Genomic DNA, 8,590 nt, shown 5'->3' on the forward strand with positions numbered 1-8,590 from the left:
CCTTGTGCAGCTCGTCCTTCAAGTACTCCACGCATGCTTCATACAGGGATGGCATACTGAAAGTGGTGTGTGTGGGCACTTGGTATGATGGGAGTGCCATGAGCCGCCTGAGCCCTGGCCACTCAGTGAAGGAGAAGGGCTGGCCATTGACAGCAAGCATCTCCCCAGTGCTCTGGGTGAGCTCGCTTGGCCTTGCAATGCACCCCACTTTTTGTCCACCTTTTCCCCACTGTTCCAGTGTGGCCTGCCTCTGCTTTGGGAGGATGGGGCTTTGGAGCAAGTGGGGGACTTCCCTTTGGGCATATATCTGCAGGTGCCAGGGTGAGAAGGAGCAAGAGCAGGGGGTGGTGCCTGCAGATGCATCAGCATCCCCGTGGTAGTCATATGTTTTGTTCCCTTGCCCTGGCTGGTTTTGGCTTGGCAGTGCAGGCAGATAGTGTACATGGGATCATCTGCCAGCTCAAAATGATCCCAGACCACATTACTGACTCGATTCTGGGGTCCAGGTGCATCTGTGGATGCTGCTGCACTTTTCCCCTCCTCAGCAGGCAGAGGCACAGCAAGAGGATGAGCGGACTCAGTTGAGCCACTTGCCTCCACCCCTACATAAATCTCCTCCAAACTGCCTTTTGGGGAAGGAGACCTGGCTCAAAGGGAAACTTGAGGTGTGTCGAGCACAAACTCAGCTGATTCCCCCTCCTTCCCCATAATTTCCCTTGCTAGGGCACTAAGATCCAGATCCAGCATCAGCACCAGCACCAATTCTTCTGGCACTGGAAGGCTAAGCATGGGAAATGACAAAGGGGTGGAGTAGGCTGCTGTGCTGGTTGTCCCTTCCCATCATGGGGGGGGGTATGGCTGCTACATGTGGACAGGATGCAGTCCCTTGAGGGGAGCTGTGGGTAGGCAAGACCAGGACCCGGGGAGGCTGAGGCAGCCGCAGTGGCTGTTCCCAGGCTCCAGGAGGCTCCCATGGCCAGGCCCCTGCACTGGGGATGGTTCTGCCCTGCCTGTGCTATGCTCAGCGTGCAGGGAGGCCAATCCCAGAGAGGGAAGCCCCCTGAGCCTGGCGTCCTGCCCCAGCCAGGCAGCATCCCTACGTGCGCCTGGCCTGAGGAGCTGTGCTGGCTGGGCCAGACCCCACCAAAGGTGCCACTGGGCACCCCCACCTGCCCAGCCACCACAGCTCGAGCCCGCAGAACCCCAGGGCAGCCCTCACTTCCCGCCCAGCCCCCACCTTCCTAAGGGCCCAGCTGGGCTGGCTTACCCATGGTGCCTCCTCGCATGCTGCCCAGACTCTGTCCTGACCACCCAGCCCCAGCACTTGGCACCTCAGTGCTGCCCAGGGTGGGCCTGCCTGCCTGGGTAGCTCTCTCCAGGGGTCAGCTGGGTGGGAGGGTGCAGCCTGGGAGCAAGGGGCAGGGGCCGTAGAGCACAGACAGCGTCCCTGCCTGCGTTCTTCTAGCTCTGCCCTGGGGCCTGCCGTGGCACTGGGACTTGTGGCTGCACAGGAGAGCCTGGAGCAGCAACTTTTAAAAAACACCAATTTCTTTGCGTGCCTCCTGGCGTGCCAGGAAAAATGTCTCCCGTACCACTAGTGGCACACGTGCCAGGGGTTGCCGACCCCTGCTTTAGAAAATCAGTGCTCCTAGCCGTAGTGGTCTGACAGTGAGCTGCTAGAACAGACAGCTCACTAAGTGACCCCAAAGCAGAAAGCAGGGCAGTTCAAAAAATGCTGCTTTTTATGAAGTTTTTCTGTCCCCTCCCCCAGAGCACTGGGGTTGGAAGGGACCTCAGAGAAGGCTGACAGTCACTGGCCAGTTATATATGCCAATAATGAGAGTACTCCTTCCCCACCCCCACCCTTGCCCCCTCCTTTCCCTTCCTCCCCTTACTTTACTTTCTGTTTCCCTGCAGGGAAGCCATTAAAGGTAAGCCCAGCTTCACTGCTGAAATTCGAAACGTCTTGAACTTTTCAAAACGTTTTGACCGGCCCTGTTTCATTTTGGCCCTGTTTTGAGCCTCCCTGTTTCATTTTGACTTTGCTGTTTTGAGGTCAAAATGGCTCGAAACAGCGTCGAAACAAAATGGGCGACAAAATTTTGCACAGCCTTACCACCTAGTAGTTGGGCAGCCTTTTTAAAAATCATTTTCACATGTCATTGTAGAGTACCTTTACAGTCTATGGCTAAAGCAAACGGCTTAAAACATATCTTATAAACATGAGTGTGTATATGTGTAATATCTCACCTGCACCTCTTGTCTCAGGGTCTGTGTAAGGTATAATGGAGTAGAACACTTTGCACACCCTTTTTTCAGGAGAGGGAGGTTTTCAGAGGAGTGGGGAAATGATAGCAGCATAGGGCAAAGCTGGGAGCCATTACTGCATACATTAGAAGAGGCATCTTGGCTAGGGACAGACATTACACATAAATTGGTTTAAGTGATCACAAACGGGTTTAAACCTGTAACAGATGTTCAGTGCACATAAACCAGTTTTAAAATGGCTGAAACTGGTTTGAGATAAGCCTGGTTGAATGTAGTATCAGACTTAACTGATTTGACTCAAACCAGTTTATGCAATGTCTGTCCCAGACCCCTTGCTGGTTTCAATTAAATCAGACCCCCCAGCATCCTGGCATGCTCTCTGGGTTGGGTAGGGCTCTCTGCTCCACAGCAGGGCTGACCCCTCCCCTCTGCTCCCTGGCTGCAGCTCTGGTAGTCTCTGTAGGCGTCTGCTTGGCTTCTGCTTCATCCCTCCCCTCGCCACTCTCTGCTAAGCAGGCATTCCCACATCCCTCACAGACACCTCTCAGTATTAGCTAGCAGACCACATGCTGGCTACCTCCGAGCTGTGGCACATGGGACAAAGGCACAATCAACAGGTAGCTGGAAATGTCCCTCTGTTGTTTTCTTAATGGACTGATAAACACTGAGTTAGGGGTGATAATATTCCCTGCTGGGCTGCTCAGGATGTGGGGGAACCCTCCCTAATTGCAGTATCCTGCCAGGGCCTGGCCATGCCCTCCCCGCCTCAGCTCAGCACTGTAGAAATGAAGGGAGGGCTGGTCTAGAACCCCATGGCTTCTGGCCTAAGCCACTGCAGGCATGTGCCTGCGTGTCTGGGATGTCTGTCTGGTTACAAACTGATTTAGCCTAGCCAGGTTAAACTAACCTGCAAAGACTGAATCAATTCAGGCGTAGGCTTTTTGAATCTCTGTCCCTAGCCCTTGTGTCCCACTTAGCCAGCTGAGCTGATAAGTCTGAAACAGCACCTTCAGAGATGGGATGCAGAACTGGAAGACTTCAGGGCTCCATCTGTTGCGACTCCCGGGCATTGTGGAAAATTAATGGCATTACCATGTAAATATTCAATGCATTTTTTGTCCCAACAGCTCCACATGCCGTATCTGGGCTTCTCACCCTTCCTTAGAAGTAACTACTGGAGTCGGATTTTGTTATGGAAGAGTCCAGATCAAACTGCTTTTAAAATCATAAGCTCAAACATATTTGTTTGGTTTATATTTATACTTGTTTCACTAGGACTGAAAGGTATTTATATTTTTGATTGACCTTAACAGCCTGATTTTCACTGTAGCAGAAAAACGGATGTTGCAGTGAGTCAAGCTGATTGAAAAATGGAATCTGATTCATTGCAATTTCAGCATTTCCAAAACACTCAACAAATTCAGTGATGTTATGATTTTAAAAAAAATCTAATTTTGGCCTGATTTAAATGTTTATTTTTAAAAAAGTCAGAATGCTTCATTTTGATTTTGGAACATAAAAAAAATTTAAAAATATATTTAAAGGAAACATTAAAGCAAAGCTTTCAAAATGAAAAATCAAAATTTTCATTTAAAATGTATAATATGACCATTTTTAACTTTTCAGACTGAAAAAAACCTCTACTTGCTTTCTAAACAAAAAAGAAAAAGAGAAAATGGCAACATAAACACATATTTGAATTTTTATGTAAATGAAATCTTTTAAATAATCAGGAACAGCAACAAAATAGCAACAAAACAGTAGCAAGACAAGATATGCAATTAAGGTGCCATGTGTCAATCAAGTATGTAAGTAATTTAAGAGATTACTATATTGTCATCAGATCTCCAAATTTCTTGCTTTTAATCTAAGCAGGCCCAGGTAGCAGAGCCTATTGAAATAGAAAAACTAAATAATAATGGTAATAAGCTGAAGCATTAGAGCCAAATCAAGTTTCCTCCTACCTGACTACAGAGGGCTATTTTTGCAACAGATCTAAAGTGTTCCATCATGCATTCTGTTCGTGCAATGTGGGAGCCCCGTCTATGCTGTCCTTTTTTTTCTAGAGACACCCAAACATTTTCATGAACTTCCTGCTTGCATTAGAGGTCACTGTACCTTCTTTTTCAGAGTGACTTCAAAACTATGATTACTTATTCCATGAATCACCTTCCTTTAGGCTGATGCACAATTCCGATCTGACTTAAAGAAAATCATTTCAAGATCAAGGCTTTGAAAGTAGAGCTGGCAAAATATACTTTTAAAAGAGTCCAGGAGTTCTAGTTACAAAACTTGGCTACTTTTGCATAAGACTTTCAGTCATGGTGAATAGCTTCTGTAATAAACATGGTTTGGGTTCCTCTAGCCCAGGGCGGGTTTTGTACCGGGACCCATTTGTAAACATTGATGACCAGTTCCAACCCAGTGCCCCTCACTCCCAACCCGCTGCCCCCTGCCCTCAGGCCCTGGACCCCCACCATGTGTGGCAGGGGGCTGGTGTGGGGCAGGGTTGCGCCCCTCGCAGCCGGGAACTCTGCCAGCCTGCAAGGGAAAAGCCATGGTTTCCCACATTTTCCTCCTTTCAACAAGAATCTATTTTTAAAGTTTGTTTGTGACCCTTTCATATATTCTTGTGACCCACGTTTGGGTCATGACCCACGGGTTGAGAAACACTGCTAACCTCTTGAAAACACAACCATTCTGACTGAAATGTCTCATGTTTAATTGTCTGCCAAGGAGTTTAAAAATATTGGCTTTTTTGACCCTTTTTTTTTTTAACATTAGTGAGACCCAGGGTTACCTACCTGGAAACAGTGAAATTATTCTCCATTTACAGCAGTGACCTTGAACATGGATGCTGGCATCTGAGATATGAACATGAAGAAAAAAATCAGAGGCATTTAATCTCCTTAATATTTTTCTGTCTTATCTTAATACCAAAATGGCTTAGTGTGGGCACTCCAAGTTAAGTGGGGTTTGTATTTTTTTTTGGTGTCTTCCCTCACAATTCATGCTTTTCTCTGTTTTTGGAAGTACCAGAGGATTAATTTTTACAGCATTTTGTTGTGGATTTCAAATTTGTGAAAATTATCAGAGCAGGGTTGGGAGAGGTTTATAATTCTTGGTAGAAGCAGAAGATTCACTGGGTTAGGCTCTTTTTAAATCTTGGTCATGGTTATGACATGCAGATGGAGGAAAGAAATTGGATTCTGGCAGTAAATGGCCAACGGGAAACTTCCCTTTGGTTCAAAACCAATAAAGAAATCTTTTTGTGGTAACAGCATGCCTGTCTCCTAGGAGCTTGTCAGGGAAGAAAGCAGACTGAGGAAGGAAATTGGCAGAAATCTGCTGCATTGGAGATTGGCATATGTGCTTATAACCATGGCAAGAATTAGGGCAGCTCCTGGGCTGCTTTAACTAATCTCAGGGTCAAGACTAGCCCAGACTGTTTTGTCCTGTTCTTGCTTACTCCCTTGCACCTGAGTGGAGCCAGCACACAGTGGAGAATTTGGCCTTCAAGTTTAGGTAGCCTGCATAGCATCCAAATCCACAAGCCTGGGGAGAGTCACTAGACTGAGAGCCCTGCTTCTCTGTCAGATCTGAACCCAACCCATGCAGATCCCTGTATGCCTGCAGGATTTATAAAATCTGAAGGATTAGTTAGATACCAGCACCAGCACAACAAGAGATACATTCAAAGGACCAGGCACACTTACTGGAGGTAAAGCTTCTGAACAGCTTCCCTGCTGCAGTAGACTTGTCAAAGCCAAGACTCCTCTGCAGTTTACAGGCTCCAAGGTCCATAGTCTAAGCTTATCTGTAACAGATTCACTAACCAATACAGGCACAGACTTTCTGATAAATATACCTAAGCTACTGAGCCATAAACTAGGATTTCCCAGGGTGTGGTCCTGCCCAAGATAGACCTCATCTTTTGCAGTCACTCCACTTCTCATTTGGCAACCCATCCTCTTGCCCTTCACTTAATTATCACTCACTCACCTCCACTCTTCAGGAAAAGTCAATGAGAAGAGAGAGAATGTAGAGCATCTACTTAGGTCACTAACTTTTGGCTGTCTCAGATGAAGGAAGAGGCTGAGTCCCAGATCTGATGGCTACTCATTGAAAGAACCCTGTTATCAATCCTTCCTCGGTTAATTAAGGAAGCTGTTTGACCTAAACTCTCATGCAATCTCTCTTACTAACATAGGGAGAGAGATGTTCTCTAAGGAAGACAGCAGGCAAACTACTTAAGGCTTTATGGGTTAAAATCAACACCTTCATTTTCATCATGACAAAAATTGCCTGTGACATTTTGCACCAGCTGAGGTTTCTAAGTGGTCTTCTCAGGGCACAAAGTAGAGTATGTGTAGTTAAAGGACATACAATGAAGTGTTGCAAATATGCTCACTTTGCATTTTTCCATTACCATAAATCTGCTGTTAGCAGCATCATAATGAAACTAGCCCCCCCCGTGACATTTTCCTTTCCTAATGGAGGGAAAAGTGAGAAAGAGATTTTAAATCTTACTGACCCTGCCCATCATCTTTTCCACCAACTACATACTTCATCTCCTATGCCAGCAGATGACTGGGAAAGTATGCTTTTGCTTGTCTGATGGGATAAGTCTGCCTGAAAACATTGATGAACTAAATAAATAGCAGACAATATGTTCATATACATACATACATGTGTGTGCCCAAGCTTGCACGCATGCACACACACACATACATATACACACGTGTTTCATTTAGCCTTAGCCACAAGTTACATACTGCAGATGTATATTTAAGTATATGTGTACATGCACTTGTTATATCTACATCTATATATGTTGAATACTTATGTAATAGACAACTTGTTGAATATAGTGTGTATAACCTTAACAACAACATATATGTTGATACATTCTCATATATGTATGTTTATGTATATGTATGCAGGTACAGATGAGTCTGTACACATTTGTATATGTGTGGGTGTGTGTATGTCTGTCTGTCTGTCTGTATGTATGTATCTGCAGTATTCAACTTGTTTCAGTTACAGCTTGGTGAACCAATATAATTCAAACAGAAAATGAAGCAATGCTATGGCTAAGGATTGGAGTAAAATGAATTGCAGTATCTTTGGAGGTGAAGGACTGCTTTAAAAGCTACCTTTGCTTTTTCCATTTTTCTCATCACTTCTCACACTCAGTTACCAGGATCTTATCAGCTGTAGGTTTTCTCAAATGACAGTCCTTTCACTGAGTACAGTCTTGTTGGGACTCTGGGACTTGTGGGGCACCAACAGATGTTACCCGAAGAAGACAGTGGGGAACTTCCACACAAAGGTAGGGGTATGGATAAGGATAAGCATGATGGAAATAAAAAAATTAAAATAGACATTTTAGTGCACACTTGAACTCAACTGCTAAATCTATTTTGAAATTCATGGACCTTATACTTAAAGAGAGGCCATTTGTGTAGTCCCTTTACATACTATTTTCTTTTTGTTTTAAATTCTTGCTTTCCTGGCGGTGGGGGAAACTCTGCATCCCTCATCTGTTATTCCTAGGTGATATTTGTTATTCCTAGGTGAATCGTGGCTGTTCCTGCTACTCTATAACTTCCCCACCTTTTGGATTGCCAACTGCAGGAGCTATCATGATTTTATTCTTTTGCTTTAAGTTTCTATATGAAAAGCCTGATTGAGACTGACTTGCGCCTTTTGAAAAAGTTTGAAAATACATAATTGGTTTGATGCAGCAAAATTGTCACTGAGCCCTTGCAGACATGAAGGCCCCATGGCCTGACTTTGGTTCTGCACAACTATGTATCTTCAGATCCATATTAGTAACAAATGTCATCTATATACAGAAGCTGCTCATATATCTCTTTTGGCTGACATTATTGAAGCTTCTTGTTTTTGGACCTGGGTATGGACTAATAGCCATTGCCAAAATTTTGAGAGCCAGATCAAATATTAAGGGGTGATAGTGGCCAAGTGACCCTTGTGAACCCACAGGGTTCACACACATGTAGAATGGGAACTTCTACTAGCCTTGATTTCCACCTTTTCTCTCTTTGTACCATGGATTTACCCAGTAATGAAGTGTTGCAAATATGCTCACTTTGCATTTTTCCATTATCATAAATCTGCTGTTAGCAGCATCATAATGAATCTAGCCTCCCCCATGACATTTTCCTTTCCTAATGGAGGGAAAAGTGAGAAAGAGATTTTAAATCTTACTGACCCTGCCCATCATCTTTTCCACCAATTACATACTTCATCTCCTACGCCAGCAGATGACTGGGAAAGTATGCTTTTGCTTGTCTGATGG

The sequence above is a fragment of the Gavialis gangeticus genome, unplaced genomic scaffold (assembly GCF_001723915.1).
Source record: "Gavialis gangeticus isolate Ggan-Ray unplaced genomic scaffold, GavGan_comp1, whole genome shotgun sequence".
Lineage (NCBI taxonomy): Eukaryota > Metazoa > Chordata > Crocodylia > Gavialidae > Gavialis > Gavialis gangeticus.